The 25,392-nt window shown below is 46.8% G+C and overlaps 1 pseudogene; it reads right to left on the bottom strand.

Annotated features, from left to right (window-relative positions):
* Positions 1 to 3,201: 3,201 nt before the first annotated feature.
* On the bottom strand, positions 3,202 to 25,090 carry LOC121838316 (annotated as a pseudogene).
* Between the last annotated feature and the right edge of the window lie 302 nt (positions 25,091 to 25,392).

Below are 25,392 nucleotides of genomic sequence, written 5' to 3'. Positions count from 1 at the left end.
GGCGTGCTACCTGGGTACCACACCCAGCAGACGGGAGATCTGAAATATAAAAAAGCAGGAACTTGCACATTGTTAGCTCTGCAAAGATTATATAGTGCAGGGGTTCTCAAACTGTGTTCCGAGGAACACAGGGGTTCCGCGAGCTGGTCTGATTGTTCCGCAAACACCCAAATTGCAACCCCCCCTCTCCCGCCCCCCACATGCCGCAGGCTGCACGGCAGGACCATGCAAAGTACCTTCATCTCACTTTGTACTGACATTGCGATTGATATGGTGGCGATATATGGGAAACAACACAAGCAAAATTGTCTACAATTGTGCATCTGTTGCTTCTTGGTCGGCAAATATGGAGGGGAGGGTTTTGTGCCAGTTTTTGAGGCTTCCTGGGGTTCCGTGAGGCCAAAAAGTTTGAGCAACTCTGATATTATGAACCGAGCATAGCACGTTCAACTTAAGAAAGCAATTCAGTGCAGGCCAAGTTTTAATGTTCACATATGTGTAATTGCTCTTCATAATGAAGTAAAAACTGCTGATGTTGTGGCCCACTACAGGCTTTCTATTAGTGTTAAAAAGTGTTCCTGTGTTTTAAAAAGCTCGCACCAAATATTTTCTTGAAAGATATAGGTTTATAGAAATTAGTATGGATGTTTGCAGACAGTCATGGTGAGACCAATCTTTAATGCCAAGTGTTTCACTTATTTAGAGTTGGTTACGTCTGTAAATATTGTATGTCGCAAATTAAATTTTTATGGTATGCAATGGGCACAATCATCCGTAATGACTAGCTCTACCTAGGGGTACTTTATATGTTTACTACGGCAAGATGGTTTTGCAAAACGAAGTATTTAGTTTATTCAACTCCTGCATGAACCTTATCTCTAGAAACTTTTTATATTCTTTACGATGCTGAGATAAGATTCTGGAAGTAGTTTTTCTAGAACTACGCTAGACATTTCCAGTTGATCATTTTTCTCGCAAAGCATTCGAAAGAGCCAAACCCTGTAATGTACGGAGGGAACTCACAAAATGATGCGACTGGCAGTTTGAAACATTCGGCACTGTAACAGTACTAATGACATGTCACTGGCTTATGTAATGCTCATTCCTTATTGAAAAACCTGCATACATATCTCGTACGCGTCCTGTATAAATTTTATACGATGCTATTGGATACAGGATCCTATATACATATACGGCACCCAAATCCACATACAGGATCCCGTATAGCTATATAGGATCTGGACCCGCATACGGGATCCCGTATAGCTATATAGGATCCGGACCCGCATACGGGATCCTGTATAGCTATATAGGATCTGGACCCGCATACAGGATTTCGTATAGCTACATAGGATCTGTATCCGCATACAGGATCCCATCTATATAATGAGACCTTAAGGCCTACATGAGCACGCTAGACCTCTAAATGATCTGTGGCAACGTGCATTCAAGGGGCCCTGCAAGGACTTTTTTACTGGTTTTTAATTTGCACCGAACCTGAGCGCACTGAACGTAGTAACTTAGCAAAACATTTATTTTCTCGAATTTCGTTTTATTTTAAAAGTTATAGGCAAGTTAAAATTACAAAAACAAGCAAAAAAATAACTTCCTTCAAGACGTCCTTGCTTGCTTGAGTGGCTGTGAACTAGAGGAGGGGCAGTGAGCTCAGCGCGCGCTCAGGGCTGCCGCACTCCGTGCCGACGGCTCAAGAGGGCGCCACTAAAGCATGTTCTGGATAGGCTGCGTGAAGCGGGCGGCCAGGGCGGCTCGCATTGCATTCGCTGCGCAATTAAACACTTATTCGGCATGACATTTCATTGGCCACAAACGACAGCAAACATGGGGTAAAGATCAGGTCAGAACAGGAGCCTCTTTACGCTGCCATACCGCCAAAAAGTCAAACTGCAAGCCAAAGCTGCTCGCCGAAGGCCTTGGGAACATTCGAAACCGGTCGGATCCTCCAGTTTGTTCGACCGCAGCGCCGTCGCCTACATCCGGGACCTTTCTACGCTCGCCGCTCGTTGGTGCCCGATCCGACTACACCTTTCTAGTATGCGCCGACTTTTCCACCAGTTGGAGGTGGGTATGCCGACGGGTCATTTCTTGTTTCCGTACTTGCTGAATTGCATGTTTCTTTTTTGATCTAAAATAGTGAACAAAATCTACTTTTATAAATAATTGAAAAGGTTCGCGCCACTTACATTTTGGATTTCGACAAAAAAGAAGCTTTTAGTGGCTCTGACCAGTAGTAAGCCCAGGACCTAAGACGTCACATATCGCGCGCTTTCGGCACCGCAGGTCGCCCCCGTAGTTGGAAAGGTTTTAAATATGACGGACTGATATTTAGTTACTCTCTCCGTGCCCGCTGGCTTGCCCGAACCCCGACGGGCGTGGAAACTGCGAAAAAGGTAGACGCTTAAATATGATTGCAGGGCCGCTTTAACAGGTGTGCCAGAGTTGTCAACAAAAGCCTTCAGAAGAATGCAAAGAAGTGACAGCAATTTCTGCATGGTGTTCGCACAATGTGGGCGAAATATTGGTAGAAACTGTGAACCGAAGGAGTCCGCCTGGCGTCAATTTCAATCATCGCCACCCCATGGAGCTGCGTGCCTGTGCCGCCAGCGCTCCAGCCAATTCCTGCAGCCGATTTCGTACCGCCGACAAAGCGGCGACACGACCGATGTCAGCGAGGCGCAGGAACTTCGCAAGGACGCGTGCAAGAATAACATTCCTGCTTTCGCATTCACAACTAAGTGCTTAGGTGTATCCCGAGCCTTTTTACAAAAAGGGGATGCGGATTAACGAATTGGGGGCCGACGTCTGTCCGCAAGTTCATCTTTCCTACTCAGCACTTTCCGCTGAACAGGCAAGCTAGCCCAGCTGCCTGCATGCAACAGCGGCCTCGGCAGAGTAGGCGCCTTCAATGCAACGGATCCTCCTCAAACGGTGCTCTCGCAAGCTTGTGCACCACGAGAGAAATCCCCGTGCATAACCTCTAAGAAGGAGGAGGGTGCGCACATGCAAGGGCACATATGAGCGGGAGCCCTCCATGTGGGAAGGAAGGGAAGAAAGCTTGCGTGCCCACAAGCACTGCAAAGTGTCACCCGTAAAGCTATCACTTTAAAAGAAACAACACAAAACATACAGACCTGTTTTATTTCAAGCCCGAGACAACGAGAAAACAGGAAAAGGAATTGAGGACATGACCGTTGACCTGAACACCTGAAAAGATAACAAAGGGAAGGTCAGGTGCCTGCTCCACCACAGCCAGTGGCACTGCTAGTCAGGAGCATGGGCACATGCACATATGTGCATTCACCCACACTCTAGATGCTATAGATGTCAGAGAAGATATGGTAATATCCCTCTCCATGGATAAACTTGAATACGACAACGGATGTATTACTACCTTAGACCGAATGTAAATAAAGTTTTGGGGCTCAAGCAGAGGCCATGTAAATGGACAGTGTAGGCAGCAATAGCTCCAAAACAAGGCGGTGACATGTCTCCTTCCTATCTGTCAGTCCCATAAAATATTACATATGACCCCCTCCCCTTAAAGACTGATGCTCGACCTTGATCTTCTGCAGGGGAGTTAATCTCTAAGCAATCCCCTCTCCTAAACTGCCAGGGGGAGTTGCATTATGGACGGGAGACGTGGAGAGGATATAGGAAAGAGAGATATACAAACAAATTGGCACCTTTTGGCCAGAATGAAGGTAGAAGTGACAGTGATAGCTGTGTGATATTCGTGCAATGCGGGTGAAATGTTGGCAGAAACTGTGAAAACGGTGGTGTACAATGTTTCTTTTATTGTAGTGCAAGTGCAATATTTCCACACACCGTGTGATGGCAGGGGCGTGTGCACTGTGCACCATCGCACGTGCACATAAGTGTCGGTTTGCATCGATACTTCATTGCATGTGCGATGGTGTTCTCATAGTAGCGGTCTGTAGAAGAAATTATGGCCGTTGTTTTGCGTGAACCTGGTCACCCGTGACACGGTCGTTTCTACGGGAAGAGCATGCGGATGAAAGAATTGAAGTATAGATATGAAGGGGGCATCTGCTATCAAAAGTCGTTGTCTGCCCGCAAGTTCATCCGTGTCCCACTCGACACTTTTCGCAGAGTGGCCAAGCTAGCCGAGCTGCCTGCACTCGACAACGGCCTCGGCGGAGTAAGCGCCTTTGAAGCGGCGACGCAGTCACCCCCCGCGGCATCGTACCTCCGTGAACAGCTCTCTCCCGAAACCTAAATAAACACTAAACCGCAAAAGACGAGGCAGAGAACACAGGACAAGCGTTTGTCCTGTGTCCTTCTCTTTTTTGTGCTTCGTCCTTCGTGCGTCAGTTTTTATGATAGTCCAACAGTTAATTTTAGTACAGTTTGCATGCACACCGTGTGGAAAGCCTGTGGATATGCACGGGTAAACTCCTTTCTATTCGTGGGAGACCTCCGTGTAAAAAGGGAGAGGCGAAGGTAAAAGTGAGTGGCAGTCCTTCATGCGGGAAGGACGAGGGGAAGCTTGTGTGTGTGCTGTTGATAGCTGCGACGACAGCCCACGAGCTCAAAATCTCCGCAAAGTGTCGTCCATAAAGCTATTGCTTTAAATGTGCAAACCGTACGTCGACCTTTAAGAAAAATAAGAGCTGGTGTTGAGTCCGACTCATCAAAAATGGCAAGTTTTGGCGGCCAATCACTGGCAAGATTTTACTGGCAGCACAGGCAGAAATCTGTCGGTGACACACTGTGGCCTTCAAAATGCTAGACGGGCAGATTGTTTCGCCTCTTCCCCGCAAGGAGAACCTCCGGTATTTTTTTCTGTGCGGATTGCCAGGTCGCTGTATCTCGAAACAAAACGTTACTGTATCATTCGATTTTTGGCCTCAACCCAGAAAAGAAAGTACACGCAGTTTGGAACACAGAATTGGCCCTCTTCCATTTCGTCACACTCACATCCGACTGAACCAGTAAGAAACAGAAAAAATTGGTAGTTGTTTTTCACACTGTGTAGCAAACTGTCTTAATCAGAATGCTGTTGATATGTATTTGACTGATTCGCCAAACTGTAAAGGTACCCGTCTGAAATAAATTAAAGATAAGGGGTGTCTAGGAGGGCAAAACTATTTGTTGGTAGACTGCAAGGAGTGACCAGTTGGAGTAAAGTAGCCAACGTAAAACTGTGACGATGAAGCTGAGCACGTGGCACTCGGAAAAAGTGAGGTTACCTACTATAAAAAACATTCTGCTAAAAAAAAAAAAAACTGGGGATAGTCATGGCATCGACTATGCAAGATGGGAGGTGGTTATCGGCACTGTCGCCCATGCCCTCATTCTTAAAGCATTTTTGCTTATGTTGTGTTCCTCAACTCAAAATGGCTTCATTTGACTTGATCACTAACTGCCGAATGACTACAGATCAGTTTGATACTTTTGTTTATTTATTTATTCATTTATTTTTGCTTAATGTGCCCACAAACAGCTCGAAGCCTTATTAGTTTAATTCCGTCATTGATATATTCATGTAATCTGGCTACAATCACACCGGATATTGCCTGGTACCCACCAGCAACATTTGTTTGGTGCTTGGGTGAAAAAAAGTGCCTGAAATTTACCTGAGCTGGCCTAAGAACGCCCACTCGAACAGCGCGCGCTTGCAGGATTTTGATCGTACAAATGCTATTGCCTAGTGCCCGGTAATAGCTTGCTGAACATTGACCATCCAAATTCACCAAGAGACTAGAAAGCAAGCTTATTTGCCTCAAGAGGTGCCACTTGCATCATCCATTAGGGACGTTTTAAGATTAGTATTAGAAGTAAGTGTTGTGATAGCACTCACTGAATCTTCTCTTAGCTCCCCGAGGTTGAAGCACCACTGATGGGCTCCTGTAATTATAAACATTTTGAGGACAAGACGAGATGGTTTAAACGGGCTATGCAATTAACATAGAAAGGATTCGCGCATTCACGCCAGTAGAGCGTTTGTATTTCTGGACATGGTAGAAATAACAGCTTCGAAAAATTAGGACGAGTTTCGCTTTCCTCAAAACTTGATTTTCTAAGGTTTGTGGCTGTGAGAACGCCCGTAACATTATTATAAATAAACATTTTTCAAAGCAAATTTGGTACAGATCTTGCCTACACATTAGATTGTGCAACCAACTAGGATAATTGAAAATTACGAATAAGTATTGATGTTATGATGCTTGAATTGAAACACGACCACCCAAAATGACAGAAGTTTTGGTACTTTGGCTATAGCACACTTACGACAATCCAAAGGTTCTAGCTCATCGGACAGCCTGCTCATACATCTACATTACGACCAAGCCATTTTCCGTGCCCGTGCCCGAATTGCGTTACGGTTGTTATAACACGGATATTTGGGGCCATTTTATTAAAAACTATCATTTGTTTTATTTTTAGTTGGATAACACACCTAAAGGCTTTACGAAACTGCCCCTCACAAGGCAGACATAATGTACATGTTTGAAGATCAAAATCTAAAAGGATTTTCTAAAACATGGCGACATACCTTTAAGCCCAAAATATGCCAGATTCGACTCCAAAACTTTTAGGAAAAAGAAATCCCTTTTCCGGAGTAATATTTATATAATATCTTTTTACTGGTTAAAACTTGCGGTGAGGCCGACCTCAGACGATGTAGTAACATGAAGGAACAATTTTCCTTACAAAATTCCCATTATTCCAGAAGTTATGAGAATTTTAAAATGACAAAATCAAGCAAGAAAACAGACTCCATTACATATCAAGAACCTCCAATCGTGGGATCATGGCACTGCTCCTCACGGGGGCAAGTCAACTATGTTCTGTTCTCGTTGCTTACACAAGTTTTGAAACTCTGTTTAGTTCAATGCTCTCAAAACTCAACATAAACAACTTTTATACAAAATAAGGACGCGGAACACAATCAAACATATTGTTCCATGCCCAGAGAGAAACGTTTGATGACTCTGGTCACTAAACAGGTTACTCCGCGTCAACAGTCGCTTGCATTTAGCACCACACAGCGCCACCATACGAAACAATATTATTTTGTGGTTTCGTTTTTGTTCCCAGCATCTCCCAAGCCACTAAAAAGGCGGAAAGCGCAAAAAAAGGAGATGCTTAAATATTGTTGGAGGGGCCCTTTAAAGCACTTTAAGGCATGCAGCATATCTAAATAAACCTAAGTTTGATCCCCCATCCTGCTTTATGACAGTGTCTCAAACTAACCTTCTTCCAACCCTTCACGAGAAATTGCCCATTAGTCTTAATGATCTTACCTCACTCTCCTCCACGAAAAGTGCCCGGGCAAGTTTGTCCCTGCAAGTTCAAAAGCAGAATAGAAACCGGATTGGTAATTTAGCATGTTTGACTTGCTCTTGTATGCATAGCCCTGAAAATTTGTACTTAATTAATAGGAAATGTGTTGCATGACGCTTGGGAAGCTCCACACATAACCCCCTTTGGGAAATGATAACGATGACCTCTTCACTTTTCTGTCCTGGCTTATTCTTTGGCTTCCTCTATTTTTTGCTGCCTCTTTATGGCTTCGTTACAGGGTCAGTGTTAGCACTTCCCAAAAAGGGTCACGTGTGGAGTTTCCGAAAGGTAATGCTAACGCATTTCCTAAGAATCCACCAATGGGTCCCCCTTTAATTTTTTTTCACACGAAGGCATACACGCTCCGCACAGTTCAGACTCGCCCCAGCAACTGGAGCCCCACCACTGGGCATGCTGCGCCGTGACGTCACCCGTTCTCATTCCCCGCGCCGCTCGCACTCATAGGCTTCAACCCTGTGATGTCGCCTCCCTCTCGCCTTTGTCCTTCACTACTCTCCTCCTCTCCACCCAATGCGCTTCCCTCTCCATTGGTTTGTCGACAGACGGACCCTGTCATCTTTTCACTGTTATCTGGGTTCTAGTGCATTGATATCAATGTAATAATAAACGTTGCCAAAACACTAAAGGCCCGTTCACACTCTTGCGACCGAGTACGACTGAGAGAGACGAGGATCTCTTAAAACTTCTTGAATGTTTTTAGAATGAGGGAACACACTGGTATTGTGGCGCCATCTATGCGGTGACCCTGGAACTGCATTTCACAGGAGCGAAGGTTTTGCGGGATTTCTGAGGTCAAATGTGCGTAATAACCATAGAAAGGCTCGTTTATAACATTGACAAAAGTTTTTCGAGCCAAGGAAGAAAGGATAATGCGCGAGAAATAAAAAAAAATATGCCGGACCGCCGAGTTTACACTGCTTCCCAATAGATGGCGCCAGTGTGTTCTCTGGTTTAAGAAGTTTTAAGGAACCTAGGTTTAAGAGGTCGCAAGAGTATGAACGGGCCTTAATAGCTACTCATACAGCCGAGTTATAACAGCTTATGACCAAAATAAAAAAACAACCAACTACCTTCAGTTTTCATCGCCGCTAATACAGTCATAATCGCATCTAGAATATTTTGTCCTGAAGTACTACATTTGTACCATTTATAGAGAGGTAGAAAGATTAAAAATGCAGGGAGACTAGAATACAACTTTCATCATAATCATGAGAAAGAGAAAGAATCAAAATATACATTTTGCATGTTATAACAGATTTCTGTCGTTCCATCTCAGGCCAAACTGGGCTACTCCACAACCCAACGTGTTGCCTGGTTGCGTAGGCAGATACTCGGAAGAAACTTTTGAAACGCGAATTCAAAAGACGGAAAATTGATGGAGATATTCCTATGGGAGCTCAACAAGACTGGTGCTCATGAGCATAACAGCCAGGAAAACGTGTACACCGGGAACAGATATGCTGTGCTAACATATGTTTGCTTGCACTGCACCCAAAGGTTTACAAACAGAGCAGGTGATCATAAAATCCTATTTGTAAGTCAAATTATCCTCAATAATTCATAAGTCAGGACTCTAACGTAGAACATATATGGCATTTCTTTCCACACTTTATAGGGAAATTAATACGCAAATGAATGCTGGCACTATAATACACCCAACTTACTTCTTCTGCTGGTCGTTGCACATTTCAGCAATGTACTTGTTCATGTTCTTGAGACGAGCTTCCCTCATCGCTGCGGCAGCAGCCACTCTCTTGTCGGGAGAGAGAATTGGGTCGGCCAGGACGGCTATCTCCTTCACGGAGGGATTGTCCTGAATGTACTTCCTGTACATATCTGAAAACAATTGGAATTCTAAAAGCTGATTCACACTGCGCTGTATAGCAGTTTAGTAGTACAGTATGGACCACTTACAACGTAACCGCTGATAGTGCAGGACCGGGTATAACGCGACTTTTTTAAACCACCGGTTCGCCTCCCATAGAATTCCCATGTAATTACATACCGCTTAAAATGCAGGCGCACGAAGGGAAATACCGGTTACAGTGCCGTTTCTCCAACAGCCCGCCGACCGCGCCGACGCAGCGAGCACGCTTCCCTGTGCGACACTAGATAACGGCGCGAGCCGCAAACGGCACTCGAGGGGCAAGGAGGTTGCTCGAAGAAGCGAAGAGAGAGGCTTCAGTTGCCATAGCGACGGAGGGACGCACGCACGTGTCGTTCACGTGCGTGCGTCCCTCCGCTGCATTGGAAACAACCGCAACGACAGACCAATCGCAGGTCGAGGAGAAGTGTTCGCGCGCGTTGCATGCCGGTCGCGGGCCGGCTGCTTCTATCCGCAAACATGGCGTCAGTTTTGGTAGAAGCTCATCGTTCCGCGTAAAAGCGCTATCCTTGACTGTGAATTTTCGTCGTGTGTCGCTATGATAACCCAGCACTTACTAGAAGGGAAGATCCACATACTCGTGCGGCGATGTCGTGGCGGCGCTCTCAAGACGGCAGAAACGCCCGTGTTTGTTTACTTCGACTACAGTGATGCTTTCTAAGCATTTATGCTTTTCGAACATCGCCCGGATTTCTTATTTGGAGCATTTCATGCCTGTGCTCAAGTTGAAGGTATTACTGGCGCATACCGTATAAGGGATGCGAATTTTCACGCGTTTTCATCGCCGGAAAAAAGTGATTAGGGTTAGCAATCCTGAACGCTCGCAACGTCCGTCCGCAACCCGCGACGCCGTTAAAAGGCTGCGCCAGGCAAAAGTCGCTCATTTCTTTCAAAATACGTGACACACTTGAGAGAGAAGTGTACTAGTCTGGTGAAATAAAAACTTTCCTCAAACTAAGCTTTATTTTTTATCCGACATAAAATAAATTGTTTTACAAAGGTAAGTTGTCTCATGGCATGTATTTTGGCATGAACAATTGATGTTTTGGTTATAGCGCGGTACCGCTTATAGTGCGGATTTTCGCGACTCCCGCAACGTACGTTACATGCGGTCTACACTGTATACGTTTCACTGTGAAACGAATCGAAGCAGTCCAAAATCGAGCACCCTGCTACATCTTGTCAAATTACAGTTTTAGAAATCTATTTGCAATAAAGCAAACCTAGATTTATCTACTTTTACTCTTTGCTAAATCAACAATTCTTATCGCAATCATTCCACTGTCAGAAGTTTATTCCTTCAAACTCCTGCGCAGTCGTCATGTAAACTCCTACTACTTTCAGCGCATATCCGGTTCAACTAATTCATTTAACAACTCACTCCTACTTCTCACAATAGACCTTTTGCGAAATCCCCCAAGTGCCCCGGCCCGCGCACGAGGAATTGTGGGAGAGGCTGTCCCTCGCCTAGCCGCTCGGCCTTGAGATCGCATTGCCTTGTTGCTTGCCTCTTCTTAATCCTCTGTGTTTTGATTCCATTACATATTTTTATCTATTCCAGTGTATTTTTTATTGCTTTTAAGTGTTTCCATTCTCTTCTGCGCACAGTATTTCGTGTATATATATAGTATTCGTGTCTTCATTCTGCCTTTTTCGACGGCAGTGCCGACAGGACAACACGCCGCTTCGCGCGTCGTTCCTCGGGTGTGTACTACCGTTGCTATCGATTTTTATCGCGCTGTTAGCTGTTCATTTTGGCTCAATTCGACCCGCGTGCAGTCGAGACGAGCCGTTTAGGAACACCCGCGCACATGTCATAGGGATACGCAGAGCTCTGAATCAACAATCGCGACGCGAGAGCCGAGTGCGCTGTGATTTGGCCGCCCGCGCTCGCTCCGTTGACTCGCACTGTAGCGTATGCCTTCGAGTGCCGCTTACTTGAGCAACATACAGCACGCCACTTTGTCGCAGCGAATCATTTGTCCGAATGTTTGCGAAGCTGAGGCATGTGCAACGCTGCGGCGCCTGAAAACTGCGTGTTGCTACGCGAGCCTTTCGCAAGCGCCGGTGGCCCAACGTCGTGTCTTATATGCGCTTATAGTATGCCTTCTTAATCTATCTGCTAAGCGGTTGTCAGTTGCAAATATCCTTTTGCAAGTGCTGACAACTGCGCGCTCCTGCGTGCAGTTGTCAGGCGCCGCAGCGTTGGATATGCCGAACGGTGTTACGGTTTTGCAGACATTTGGAAAAATTATTCACGGCGACAAAGCGGCGTGCTGTATCTTGGTCAAGTAAGCGGCACTCGAAGGCATACGCTACAGTGCGAGTCAACGGAGCGAGCGCGGGCGGCCATATCACTGCACACTCGGCTCTCCCGTTGCGATTGTTGATTCAGAGCTCTGCGTATCCCTATGACATGTGCGCCGGTGTTCATAAACAGCTCGTCTCGACTGCACGCGGGTCAAATTGAAGCAAAATGAACAGCTAACAGTGCGATAGAAATCGGTAGCAACGGTAGTACTCACCCGGAGAACGACGCGCGAAGCGGCGTGTTGTCCGTCGGCACCCCCGTCGAAAAAGGAAAAATAAACACACAAATACTATATATATACAAGAAATATCACTCGCAGAAGAGAATAGAAACACTGAGAAGCAATAAAAAATACACTTAAACACATAAAAACAGGTAATGAAATCGAAAAACAGAGGATTAATAGGAGGCAAGCGACACGGCAATGCGATCTCAAGGCAGAGCGGCCAGGCGAGGGACAGTCTCTCCCACAATTACTTGCGCGTGGGCCGGAGTGCCTGGGAAAATAGCAAATTGTCTATTGTGGACTGCAACAATCTTCCAGAGATGCTAGTCTCTATCACAGAAACTGTGATTTTCAGGAATTCCATTATCTTGTATGCGCAGGCAGCATAGCTTTCCTGTGTTTTTGGTTGCTTCTACTGTCTTAGTTCTGACGGCATGTCATTTTTGTTCTTGTTGTCGTAGTCGTTGCCTTGTTCTTTGTTTCTGTAGAAATTTATAATTTCTGATATGCCCCTCCTGATAATACCCTTGAACTAGGGTGCTTTAAGGGGTACCCCACGGATTTTTGGTCTACCCGAACTAGCTACATTTCCTGAATACACGGTCCTTGCCCTTTTTGAGACTCGGAATAATAATAGAGAGAACAGTGAACAAAAATGGTGCAAAAACAAAACATTCAAAATTTCCTGTGCTTTCCAGTAGCGTGACATTACGGACACACCGACATGCAGGCCGAGAGGGCAGTCTAGAAATAGAGCACGTCGCAGATTTTGTTTGGTGCTGCTTACTAGTCAAGGTTGGAATGGGATTCAATAGCATTTGTTTCACATAGTGGAGCTTAGTGTAATCAGTTGCAAACGAGATTAACCGCCCAAACACCGAACCTATGCCTCTTACTGACATCACTTTTTCAGTGTTGTCCGTAGTGGCTTTCAGTTTGAAAAAATAAAACGGTTCAACCCCATGCTTGAAAATTGAATGACTTCGAGACAAAATTTTATTTGAGTTCAGCCGTGTCTATCGGTGTGTTGAACCAAGTACAAGGAAAATCAGAGACCATGAAAACAATTGGAGGAGAAACCCCTTAGCCAAGCTTTGACGACTTCACGGCACATATGAATTTAGTGCGAAACATGCTTTTATGTGGAGGTGACAATGAGCATAGAGCTTTCAATTTCTACACTGGAAACACTTGCGAGCAGCATAGAAAATTGAGCTATGAAACCACTTACTCAAAACAGCACCTTTCTTCTCAGGGGTCATTCTCTTCTTGCCCAAGGCACCCAGTTTCACCTACCTCTTGCAAGGTTTCCCACTGACGCTGCGCTCGAGGAGCTCTGCTGTAGACCAGATGGTCCGTGCTGCGTCCTTAACGCACATCGAGTCGGTTTTTGCATCAAATACGAATTCAAATTTTTTTTCAGTAGAAAGATATTTGACCCCACATGAACCTGAAAAGATTAGAAGATTGTTGCACAGCCTGTGACACATGCACTTTTAAATCACAGAGAGCAGTTAAATTCAAACCACTATTGAGATCCCCACATTTCTTGTTAAGCTTTTAAAAAATGCACAGAGGAAGAAACTTCAAAAGCTGTGCATGAAAGCAGACTGCACAGATACATGATATGCTGTCTAAAAAACTATTTCAGTTCTTGTATATATTCCATAAAATCAAACAATACAACTGCATAGACTGCCCAATAAAAATAATGTAGAAGTACAAGGGGTTTCATTTATCATTTTAATAAAAAATTCACAACTGACTCAAGAAAGATACTTACTTGTCCTTCCTGCACTTGGAAAAGTGGAATAGAAGAGCTGTCGTTCTCGCCGACGGCGTCTCCATCTGCGTCGCCACCACTAATGTTTTCATCAATGTCGTTTCCATCTCCGCCGTCCTCTGCGAAGTGGCCTCCGACGTCGCCTCCAAGATCTTCATCAATGTCCCAATTGGTGTCCCAGTCGGCGCACTCAACAAGATCCTCCCCGAGGTCCGCCTCAATATTTTTGTCCTGGTCCTTGCCACGGTACCCAGCATGGTTTTCTGCTGCGTGCCCTGAATGCTGCGAAAAAATGCTCACTATGAAAACAGCTGCAACCAAGATTACTTGCCAGCAAAGAAAACTTTGTTGGACCCAACAGATCACCCATGCGTGCAATAAATTTGCTTCCATGCATAGATGCCACAATCGTCCATAGTAATTTTGACGTAGCACAAGCATGATGATTTTCAGCAGACAGCAAGAACAAATGAGGTCCTGAGCTCAGGAACCTTGCTCAACATCATCCAGCATCCCTGCAGAACCTCTTTATTGTCTAAGGTTCGCAAGAAGTTGCCTTCTTGCGAAAATTTGAGTGCGACTGAACTGCTTACCCCCTGGTGCCGGTGTCCCATGTAAAAAATTGGGGTGGTTATCATTTGAGCCCGTTCTTGTTTCGCCCTTGTCACTTGGCCCTTCTCAAAACAACCATTCTCAAAAAGATCTTCTCTCTTGGACCCATCGCACTTGAATCTTTCCATACCAAAATTGTTTTCTTTTTTCGGGTAATATTAATAAATGCATTGATATATTTTGTGTGTGTGTGTGTGTGTGCGTGCCACGCTACCGGCATACTCTCTCTGCTAGGGATTTTAGCAGTACGTCGAGGTCGTCCTGAAAAGCTACTAGCTGACAATAAAACAGACCAACTATTTATCGCAGCCAGATCATACTCCGAAATGTCACGTTGTTTAAAGAGCAACTCCGGCCAAAACTCAATATGAAATAAGTTACCGGCATCGATCTAGTGACACAAAATACAACCCCAGCCAAACAATTGCGTCCCGCGGATGCCCCATTCTCAACTAATGCCAATAATAAAAATGCGAGCCGCCGCGAGCCGCTGTTCCTTAGCGGGCGGCCAGCGGGTTGCCGATCGCTAAAGCAACATTGGGCCGTGACGTTGGTATCGTTCTCAATTTTTTCTCCGGTCCAGGCGTTGCGCGCATTCCGCTTTTTTGAGCCGTTACCACCGCTACTTCGGCTTGTGATGGGCGTGTTTAGCCGTTGCTTTTATCTGTAGCCCGTGTAGCTTCGGTATAGCCTTTTGTTTATTTGCTTGTGAGGACTCCAAGACTCGTTTTAGCGGGCAACTCGGTGCGCCTAAGACTGCCCAGCTATTCCTCGAAAGATGCCGAGTACAACTTGTAGCGCTGTGGGCTGCTCAAACAACCCGCTGCGCAACCCGGAAGTGCTTTTTCACAAGTTTCCAACGGACCGGAAATCGGAAAAGGTGTGGGTGAACGTGGTTCGACGAGTGAACTTTGGATTTCGGCTTTTACGCGCCCAAGGAAAAAAAAAAAAAAAAAACAGACGTGTACAGCTTAGAACACGTGCGTTCGGACGCCGCGGCCCACGCCGGAGAGCCTCAAATCTTCGTGTCTGGGACTGACCCGCAGCGCGAAAGCGAGAGTGCCCCCATTACTGTACGTCACTGGCAGCGCGGCGTAGAGCAACGCCGCTCCATCCACGGAGCCCTGACGACAATTTAGGCCTAGCGACGGGTACGGAAGACCGCACGCCAAGTTACAACCGCTGATTATGGCACCAAACGAGTTCACTCGTTTTCCAGTCGCTAGCTTTTGGGTAAACAAGCGACGGGTACGGCATAGCGCACGCACGGCAGCGGCCGCCGAGTACGGCACCGAACGAGTTCATGGGTTTTCCAGTCGCTAGCTTTTGGGTATACGTACTAACTCTTGCTACATATGCTGGATAACTACGAATACAGAATTAAAACAAAATCAGCTTGCTTCCTATCTTTAAACGGCTAGCGCAACAGAGGTAGGTGCCGCTCGGCCTGCGTACTCGTTGAACGAGAACGATCCTGACGTCACGTTTATATTGCGGCTGATTTCCAGTATTGCCGGGGCCTCGAGTGGCTAGTTTTGGTTTTGTTGGCCGCGCCCCAAACAGAACTTTGAGGCGTCGATATCCTTAAAACTACGCACAATAACGAGAAAAAAATTGCCCCTTGCAATTCAGGGACGCTGACTGCACTAAAAACAGTCATAATCCCAAAATCGAAAGTAAGGACCGGAGTTGCCCTTTAAGGTCTCTCGACTTGGGACAATGCCACCACTTTTATGATGTATGCTATTTCTGTTCAAATGAAGTTTATAAAATTAGATGCTCATCACTTTTTTTCGTTTGTTTTGAGGAAGGGAAGCAGGTGTCATTGTACGATTCTCAGTGCGTACCTCTACACATAACATATATCTGATGGTATGTTGGGGGCCCAAGCGAGGTAAGGCTCATCAACAAAGTCGCGAAGGCATAACGATGTTGAAAGCATGCCAAACTAGTACCATTCAGTCGTAGCGCGAACGGGCGAAATGAGAATGGGTCCAGTTGCCAAAAATACAATTGGATCTTATGAGAAGGTTCAAACAAGTCAGACCAAATGAAAATGGGACGAAATGCGCTAGGTCCAATTGCGAATGGGACGTTTCCAGATAACGGGCAAAATGAGAATGGGCCCAGTTGCGGAAAAAACGATTAGGATCTTACGAGAAGGTTCAAACAAGGACCAAATGAGAATGGGAGGAAATATGCAAGTTTCAAATGCGAATGGGACGTTTTGAGATACACCCAAAAATTGTGCTTCACCTTTCTTTCCTTCACTTAATATACCAAAGTTGTGAGTGCGCGCCTGTCTGTGTTCTGTGTTCCTCCCTCGTTCATCCTCATCTCTTTGTGCGCGATTTTTAACCATGCTCTCTACTGCCACCAAGCCCTCACTGAACACTCGCCACTTTGTGTCATGTGACACCTGCTGTCGAACAGGAAAATTGCAGAAATACATCCCTGCCACATGCCTTTGCATGGTCTGCTTCTACTAAGCAAACTCCTTCGAGCACCAGTAAAAGATTCTCCTCTTTGACTCGGCACAAGGTGCAAATTTATCAGCTTGCAATGTGGACTACACAATTAGCAAGGTGTTTTGATACATTTTTGATAGCTAGTACAATGTCTGAAATACCTGTAAGTTTGCTATACATTTAGGCCTTTCAGAAACATGCTTTAGACTGTAATGCAAATGCAGGTTAGCAAAACAAACACCTAGTTGCAGGGGCATCAGAAATAAATAGCAAGTTCTCACCAAGGCTTCAATAGGGGGGCCCATGACTTGCTCCAGAACCCCATGACTCGGCTGACTGGTATATATAAAAGGAAGAAAAGTGTTGTCAATGACAAGCTCATAACACCAAGAAAACTATGCCTCATTCGTCCAAGCAGCTCATCAGCATAGGAAAGCACATATGGCAATGTTGATTTCTCAGAAAAGGAAGGCTCAAGAGCTTGCCCGAGCTGGCTGCCACTTGTAGCTGCCGCCTGTGGCGGTAGCGCATGTGACGCCGCTCGGTGTATCGCGGTCACGTGCCTGACTGTTATAAAAGTGATGACGCTGGAATAAACGGGGCTCTTTTGGCTTCTACCCCGAGTTGGAGAAGATCGGCGTCAATCTTGCGGCTGCCCACGCGCGCGGCGCAAGCGATAACGCGACATGGTGTCAGAAGTGGTCGGGGCGTTTTTCTAACTCGCTTCTTATCGTCGGCGGCTGGCTGCTCGTCTTCGCCAAGGACTTCGGGATGGCGGAAAGCGAAGGCTGCAAGAGCGGTTACGGAATGTTCGCTGTTCAACCGCCGCGCAACTTCGACTTCGACCGTACGTCTGAATGGCCGACCTGGAGTCAACAGTTCGACGATTACTGCTTCGCGTCGAGCCTCAACAAAAGGGGTGAAGAAGCACAGGTACGAACCTTGCTCTATACTATGGGAAAGCAAGCGCGCCAGATTTTCCAGACTTTCGCTTTGTCCGACGACGACGCGAAGAAGTATGGAGTCGTCAAACAGCGATTCGACAACCACTTTGTGGCCGCACGGAACCTGGTCTACGAAAGCGCGTGTTTTCATCGCCGCGTTCAAGAACCAGGGGAGTCTGTCGACCAGTTTGTAACTGCGCTTCATACCCTAGCGGACCGTTGCGAGTACCAAGAGTTTAAAGAACGCATGGTTCGCGACCGCTTTATTGTTGGTCTCAGCGATTCCAAGCTTTCAGAGACCCTACAAATGGACGCGAGCTTGACACTTGCCAGCGCCCTAGCAAAAGCTCGTTTGAAAGAGACTGTCCATCGGCAGCAGCAGCAACTACGAGACGCGAGCAACGAAACGACAGCTGCCGGTAACCTCGACGCCGTCAGGAAACAAGGCCAGCCGACGGAAAGGGACGGTCCTCCTCGGCGCTTCACCAGCCAAGCCACCGGCCGAGACGGCGGCAAGTGCTCCTTTTGCGGAAAGGATCCTCAGGCCAGGACAGCCTGCCCGGCAAGGTCAACGAAGTGCAGCTACTGTCGTAGCACCGGACATTTCGCCGCAGTCTGCCGCAAGAAAGCTGCCGCCTACCCAAGAAAGGTACGACTTTCGTGTCTCCAAAAGAACAACGATGCGTACTTTGTTGGGTCGGTGAGCGGGGCAGGGTCTAACGCCCGATTCGTTCAAGTCTTCATTAACGAAACGCCAGTGTTTGCTAAGGTAGACTCGGGGGCGGAGGTCTCTGTTGTACTGTCAACCTTTCCCGGACTGCCTTCTAGGTTACAGAAGTCCGATATCACGCTGACCGGTCCCAGTAACGAGTGCTTGAAAGTTCTGGGCAAGTTTACTGCCACGATACAGTGGAAACGCCGAACCGTACAGCAAACCGTGTATGTAGTCTCTGGGTTGCACTCCGTTCTTCTCGGGCTCCCTGCTATCGAGGCACTGGGCGTGATTAGGTTCGTCGACTTGGTCAAGTCAAAATAGTCTGTTGAGGCGTGCTACCCGCATCTGTTCCGTGGCTTGGGTGCCATGGCGGGAGAGTACCAAATCAACTTAAAGCCCAACTCGGTTCCGTTCGCGATCCATACGGCGCGTCGGGTGCCTCTCCCATTACGGAACGCGGTTAAGCAAGAACTGGAGCGAATGGAGCGGAATGGAGTGATACGAAAAGTAAACGAACCGACGGACTGGTGCGCGGGCATAGTACCTGTTTTGAAGGCGTCTGGTGCGGTACAAATTTGCGTCGACTTAACGCATTTAAATAAATGCGTGCGTAGGGAGCGCTACGTTTTACCCACTGTAGATGACAGTATGGGAATGTTAAGTGGAGCAACGGTTTTCTCCAAAATTGACGCAAACTCGGGCTTCCATCAAGTCAAGCTGTCACGCGACAGCGAACTTTTGACTACGTTTATTACACCTTTCGGAAGGTTCTGTTTCCAAAGACTGCCGTTCGGAATAACCTCGGCTCCCGAGTACTTCCAAAAAAGAATGGCGCAAATACTGGAGGGAATACCAGGGGTAATAAACTTGATGGATGACATTTTAATTTTCGGCAAAGACAGAGCCCAGCAAGATGACCGTTTGCGTCAAATCTTGGACAGACTCGGGCGAGCTGGCGTCACTCTGAACAAAGATAAATGTTGCTTCGGAGTAACAAAAATTTCTTTTCTGGGCTTTCAGCTGAGTCATGAGGGCATTAAGCCAGACCCAGAGAAAGTTCGCGCCATAAAGGAGCTTAAGACTCCTGAGAATGTCTCTGAGGTGCGACGGCTATTGGGAATGGCAAATCATCTTGCCAGATTCATTCCGAACTTGGCTTCGAAGACAGAGCCATTACGTCAGTTGCTTTTGAAAGATTCCGAGTGGGTCTGGGGGCCTGCCCAGGAACAGTCGCTGGCGTATATCAAGGACGTTATCTGCTCGCCAAGGGTCATGGCAAACTACGATGTTCGATACCCAACGATTCTTTCCGCTGACGCGTCGTCTTTCGGGTTGGGGGCGGTTCTGTTGCAGATTCACCCAAACAAAGAGCGACGTCCGGTTGCTTTTGCATCCAGATCGTTAACTCCAGCTGAGTCACGATATGCCCAGATAGAAAAGGAAGCCTTAGCTTTGACATGGGCGGCGGAACGTTTCGAAGGGTACATCATGGGACTTGATGTTGTGTTCGAGACCGATCACAAACCACTAGTCACGCTTTTTGGGGAAGTCGTCTATTGACTTATTACCTCCGCGCATCCAGCGCTTCCGGATGAGGCTAATGCGTTTCAATTTTGTGGTTGAATATGTACCCGGAACGAGTGTCATAACTGCCGATGTTTTGTCAAGGGCTCCCCTGCGGGGAACGCCAGCCTGTTCTAATTCGCTTACTGTTAGCGAAGTCACGAAATACGTGGAAGGATGCGTACCCGGCATCATCGAACATAACCGTTTTGAACGGGTTAAGAAAGCTCAGGAAAAGGATGAAGTCTGTCGGAGCTTGATTGACTTGAGCCGTAAAGGATGGCCAAAGTTTTCGTCAGTGCCAATGGTCTTGAGGCCTTACTGGCAGGAGAGGTCTGCGTTAACTGTATGCGAAGGAGTGCTGCTAAAAGGGAGAAGGTTGGTAATCCCTCAAGAGCTCCGAAACGAAGTCCTCCAGCAGTTACACGAGGGTCATCAAGGCATTGGTAAATGCACAGCTAGGGCTCAAGAGTCAGTGTGGTGGCCCGGGTTAAGCTCTCAGCTTGGAACTTTTATAGCCAATTGTACAGCATGCGCTGAACACCGAGAGCAGAACTCGGAACCCATGATTCCGACGGAAACGCCACAAAGGCCGTGGCAGAACGTAGGTGTTGATCTGTGCCAGATCAAGGGATCTCACTATTTGGTTGCCGTTGACTACTTCTCTAGATACCCCGAGCTCGCTCTGTTGACATCGTTGACAAGTGCCAGTGTCATATTGCACCTGAAGAGTTTTTTTTCAAGGCATGGCATATCGGAGAGTGTAGTTTCCGATAATGGCTCACAGTTTGTATCTGTGGAGTTTAAGTTGTTTGCACGCGAGTACGGCTTCCGTAGCGTGACATCGAGCCCGAGGTATCCACAGGCAAATGGAGAGGTAGAAAGGATGGTGAAAACGATTAAAACCTTGATTATAAAGGCCCGTGACCCCTATATTTCGTTGCTAGCTTACAGGGACACCCCAGGGCCCCTTGGGAAAAGCCCGGCGGAACTTTTGATGGGCAGGCGCCTGCGTACGACGCTTCCGCTGCACCCACGAAGTTTGTTGCCCCGAGAGCTCAACCTGAACAAGGTCCGCAGGCGGGACCAGGCCTTTCGAGAGAAGCAGCGCCGACAATTCAATCGTCGGCATGCCGCACGAGAGTTGCCACCCCTGAGGCCGGGTGTATTAGTATGGGTAAAGGACTATAAGCAAAAGGCAACAGTCCTCCATCCGGCCAATAGGCCAAGGTCGTTCGTGGTAGAGACTCACGCGGGGGTGCTTTTAGAAAGGAACCGCAAGATGCTGGTTCTTTTGTCCCCTCAGCAGACCAGGTCGGAAGGCACACAGGGAAGCTATGAGTTACCAGAGAACCGGGAGCCTAGCGGCGAAGACCGCAGCGCCACTGAAGTTCTGGGAGGGGATAGCACAGGGAGTGATCTATCTGAAAACGGTAGGATTCAACCTCCGTTGCCTACCTCGCCTTACGTGTCACCATACGGTCGCCAAGTGAGAAAACCGGAACGCTACGAAGCGAAGTAGCTGTTGCTCGAGTTGCCCGTTTCTTTGTGACTAAGTTTGCTGTCATATATGTCTGCTGTGTGGGTTTATTGTCAAATATGGTGGCTGTGCGGATTTGTTGTCAATTATGATCCTTGAATGTGTTCAGTGAAAGACCCATTGTAAATAAAAAGAAAAAAAAGGGGAGATGTGGCGGTAGCGCATGTGACGCCGCTCGGTGTATCGCGGTCACGTGCCTGACAGTTATAAAAGTGATGACGCTGGAATAAACGGGGCTCTTTTGGCTTCTACCCCGAGTTGGAGAAGATCGGCGTCATTCCTGCGGCTGCCCACGCGCGCGGCGCAAGCGATAACGCGACACCGCCCCTTGTGGTTTGTGGGCAGCAGTCTTCTTTCCAGCGCTGGGGGGCGTGCTGACGCTGGGTCGAGCCCTGTCACGATGTCAATCAGAAGATATTAAAGCAGCAGATGTTAGTAATGACAAGCTCGTTAAACCTAAGAGAATATGGTTGAATTCCCGAAGCACCTAAGAAGCATGACGAGAAAATCTAAAGAAAGTAATTTCTTTCTGAAAGGAAGGCTCAAGAACTTGCCCGAGCTGGCCGTCACTTGTAGCTGCCGCCCCTTGTGGTTTGTGGGCCAAGGTCTTTCTTCCAGCACTGGGGTGTGTGCTGACGCTGGGTCGAGCCCTGTCACGATGCCGATTGGAAGATATGAAAGCAGATGCTAGTGATGACAAGCTCGCTAAACCTAAGAGAGTGCGGTTGCATTCCCAAAGCACCTAAGAAGCATGACGAGAAAATCTAAAGGAAATAATTTCTTTCTGAAGGGAAGGCTCAAGAGCTTGCCAAAGCTGGCCGTCACTTGTGGCTGCCGCCCCTTGTGGTTTGTGGGCCGCAGTCTTCTCTCCAGCACTGGGGGGAGTGCTGACGCTGGGTCGAGCCCTGTCACGATGCCAATCAGAAGATATTAAAGCAGCAGATGTTAGTAATGTCAAGCTCGTTAAACCTAAGAGAATATGGTTGAATTCCCGAAGCACCTAAGAAGCATGACGACAAAATCTAAAGAAAGTAATTTCTTTCTGAAAGGAAGGCTCAAGAACTTGCCCGAGCTGGCCGTTACTTGTAGCTGCCGCCCCTTGTGGTTTGTGGGACGAGGTCTTTCTTCCAGCACTGGGGGGCATGCTGACGCTGGGTCGAGCCCTGTCACGATATATGATTGGAAGATATGAAAACAGAAGATGCGAGTGATGACAAGCTCGCTAAACCTGAGAGAGTACGGTTGCATTCCCAAAACACCTAAGAAGCATGACGAGGAAATCTAAAGGAAATAATTTCTTTCTAAAAGGAAGGCTCAAGAACTTGCCAAAGCTGGCCGTCACTCGCAGCTGCCGCCTTTTGTGGTTTGTAGGTTGCAGTCTTTTTTCCAGCACTGGGAGGTGTGCTGATGCTGGAGCGAGCCCTGTCAAGATGCCGATAGGAAGATATGAAAGCTGGAGTTATTACTAATGACAAGCTCATTCAACCTACGTGAACAAGGCTTAATTCCTAAAGCGCCAAAGAAGCTCGACGAGACGATAAAAAATTACTAATTTCTTTCTGAAAGGAAGGCTCAAGAACTTGCCCAAGCTGGCTGCCACTTGTAGCTGCCACACCTTGTGGTTTGTGGGTCGCAGTCTTTTTTCCAGCGAGAGGCGTGCTAATGTTGGGTAGAGCCCTGTAGATGTCGACCAGTAGTTATGAAAGCAGGAGAGATGTTGTATAATCGTGACGCATAAAAGAACGCAATTTACTGAAGCTGCTACAAATGGTGAATTTCTCATAAAGAGGAGGAAAAGAACTTACCCCAGCGTGCTGACATTTGCCTGTTGTGGTGGGCGTGCCTTGGCGATGTGTTTTCCATCATCGTCTGTATGAACATTCACAAATTAGAGGCTTGGGGATCATTCTATATAATTGCTAACAAGCAAGCTTATCAGCATTATCACATACCAAACTTCGCAAGAAGCGTCCAAGAAAGGGCTGTTCTTAATTTCCGCTCTTCTTCCAACTCCTTCCTTGAAGCCGCTAGTTCTCCTCGTACCCTTTCCAGCTCCTTCTCAAGCTGAGCATTCGCCTGCTTCTCAATCGTCAGCAGCTTTCGAGGCACAAGCTCTTCGTCGTCATCATCACTCGTCTCACTCAGTGCCACCTGTCTTCTCTTTCCCAGAATTGCCTTCATTTCTTTTTTCCTTGCAACCTTCTGGGCAAGTGCCTTTTCCTTCCTTGATAATTTCGTGAGTTGCCTGGAAAATGTATATATTACTACTAATCTGAGACATATAGGTAGAAGGTCACCTGAATGGCAGTCTTCGGGTCCTCAAAGATCACAGGAAGAGCAGTGCCTCTTGACTTCAGGAGGTTCTGGATCACATCCTCCTTACTTTCTGTTTTAGAAAAAAACAAGAAATTAAGTTGTGAGATTTTTACTGAAACTCTATCATCAACTGCTGATGAACGCAGGAAGGATATTTGCTGCTCAGAATTTTTGCTTATTGCTGCACGAAGACCACCGCATAATCGGTTGTTCAGGTATGCTCTATTTTCCAGGGCAACGTCACGATGCACAAAAAGAGTAAGTCGTGTAAGCCACATATTCAATAATAAAAGTATAGTGATTTATTCAATGCATTTTTATGATCACTAAACATCAAAAGAGGCATTGATTAACCCTTTCAGCGCGAAAGATGATTTGCGCTTGTCCATCACACGAGTACAGCTCATCAAGAGTCTGCAATATCAATGCAACTATCCTTCGGACGTATCAGCCCGTGTGTATCTCGAAGCTTCGTAGAACAGCTGACAGATGGCAGGGGAAGTAAAAAAAACAAAAAAAAACGCCAAATTTAGTAGATTAATTTTGACATCTTTCCATGAGGCCTGCTGCACTGAATTGCTAATTATTTTGTCATTTTCCATGTTTTGAATTAGAACTAGTCTCTCTCCATACGTGTAGTGGGGTGGAAAGTTGAGAATTTATTTAGTGTCACAAAAAGGGTATCACTGGGGGCGTCTTAAGGCAGCCTCCCGCCCGCGTTCACGGTGGTTCGCGGCGACAGTGTGCGGCTGCTAATTGCACAACTATTAACCCACATGCCCGTCCAGCCGGCAACCCAAACCCCGCTGTCCCCGATTGCACCTCCGGAAAGAAAGTCCCGTCCTCTTAGTTCAGCAAAATTTCGTCAACATTTTTTTTTATTTGTGTGTGTGTGTTCATTGTAAAAAAAAAAAATGTAAATATTGTACATGCTTTACAAAAACAAACATTTAAAAAGATTAAAGAAAAAAAAAAAGTAAGCTTCCCTGGGGATCGAACCCGACCCAACCGGGGAGAGGAACATGTGAAGCAGAGACGTTACCACTATACTACACCACCACTTTTTTTTTTTCTTTATTGCCTATACTACACCACCACTACGGAAACTTGTTCCAACCAGTCGTGTTTCAGGAGTTTCGCGTCGTGCTTAAATCCATTACCGATCGAGGTGCACGACGTAGCACGTATAGCTTAACTCATATTGAGAAGTGTCTTACCTTCCATTTGCAGAATTAGGGCTGAATAATACCCTCTCCAGTAGGTCTCGTACAGGTGCGCCTTGTCGTAATCCGAAACGCTCTTGGGGCTGAAGTTTCGGATCAGCGTCACGGACACGACCACCTTGAGGTTATCCTCCACATAGCGCACATGACCAAACATCACTAGCGCTGCCGCGCTGCCGCGCTGCTACTAGGCTCTCAAAACAAAAAGGTACACGAAGAACTTCTGCTTTCAAAACAATGAGGTACACCGAAGAGCGTCTGCATCAAAGCATATACGGCCTGGTATGCGCGCGGGACCGGGACTAATCAACTTCACTTATGGACGACATAGCGCGCCCTCTAGTCATGACACCCAGGCAATTATTATTGCAAAATTGAGGTATGGGAACCAAATGAGGAACCCAAAACAGCATGTAAATATGAAAATACCTAAACAACCATCGCTTTCACTTAAACTGT

The sequence above is a fragment of the Ixodes scapularis genome, unplaced genomic scaffold, assembly GCF_016920785.2.
Source record: "Ixodes scapularis isolate PalLabHiFi unplaced genomic scaffold, ASM1692078v2 PGA_scaffold6__148_contigs__length_123643588, whole genome shotgun sequence".
NCBI classification, from domain to species: domain Eukaryota; kingdom Metazoa; phylum Arthropoda; class Arachnida; order Ixodida; family Ixodidae; genus Ixodes; species Ixodes scapularis.
The sequence above is the reverse complement of the archived record's forward strand: the minus strand, read 5'-3'. Positions and strand labels throughout refer to the sequence as shown.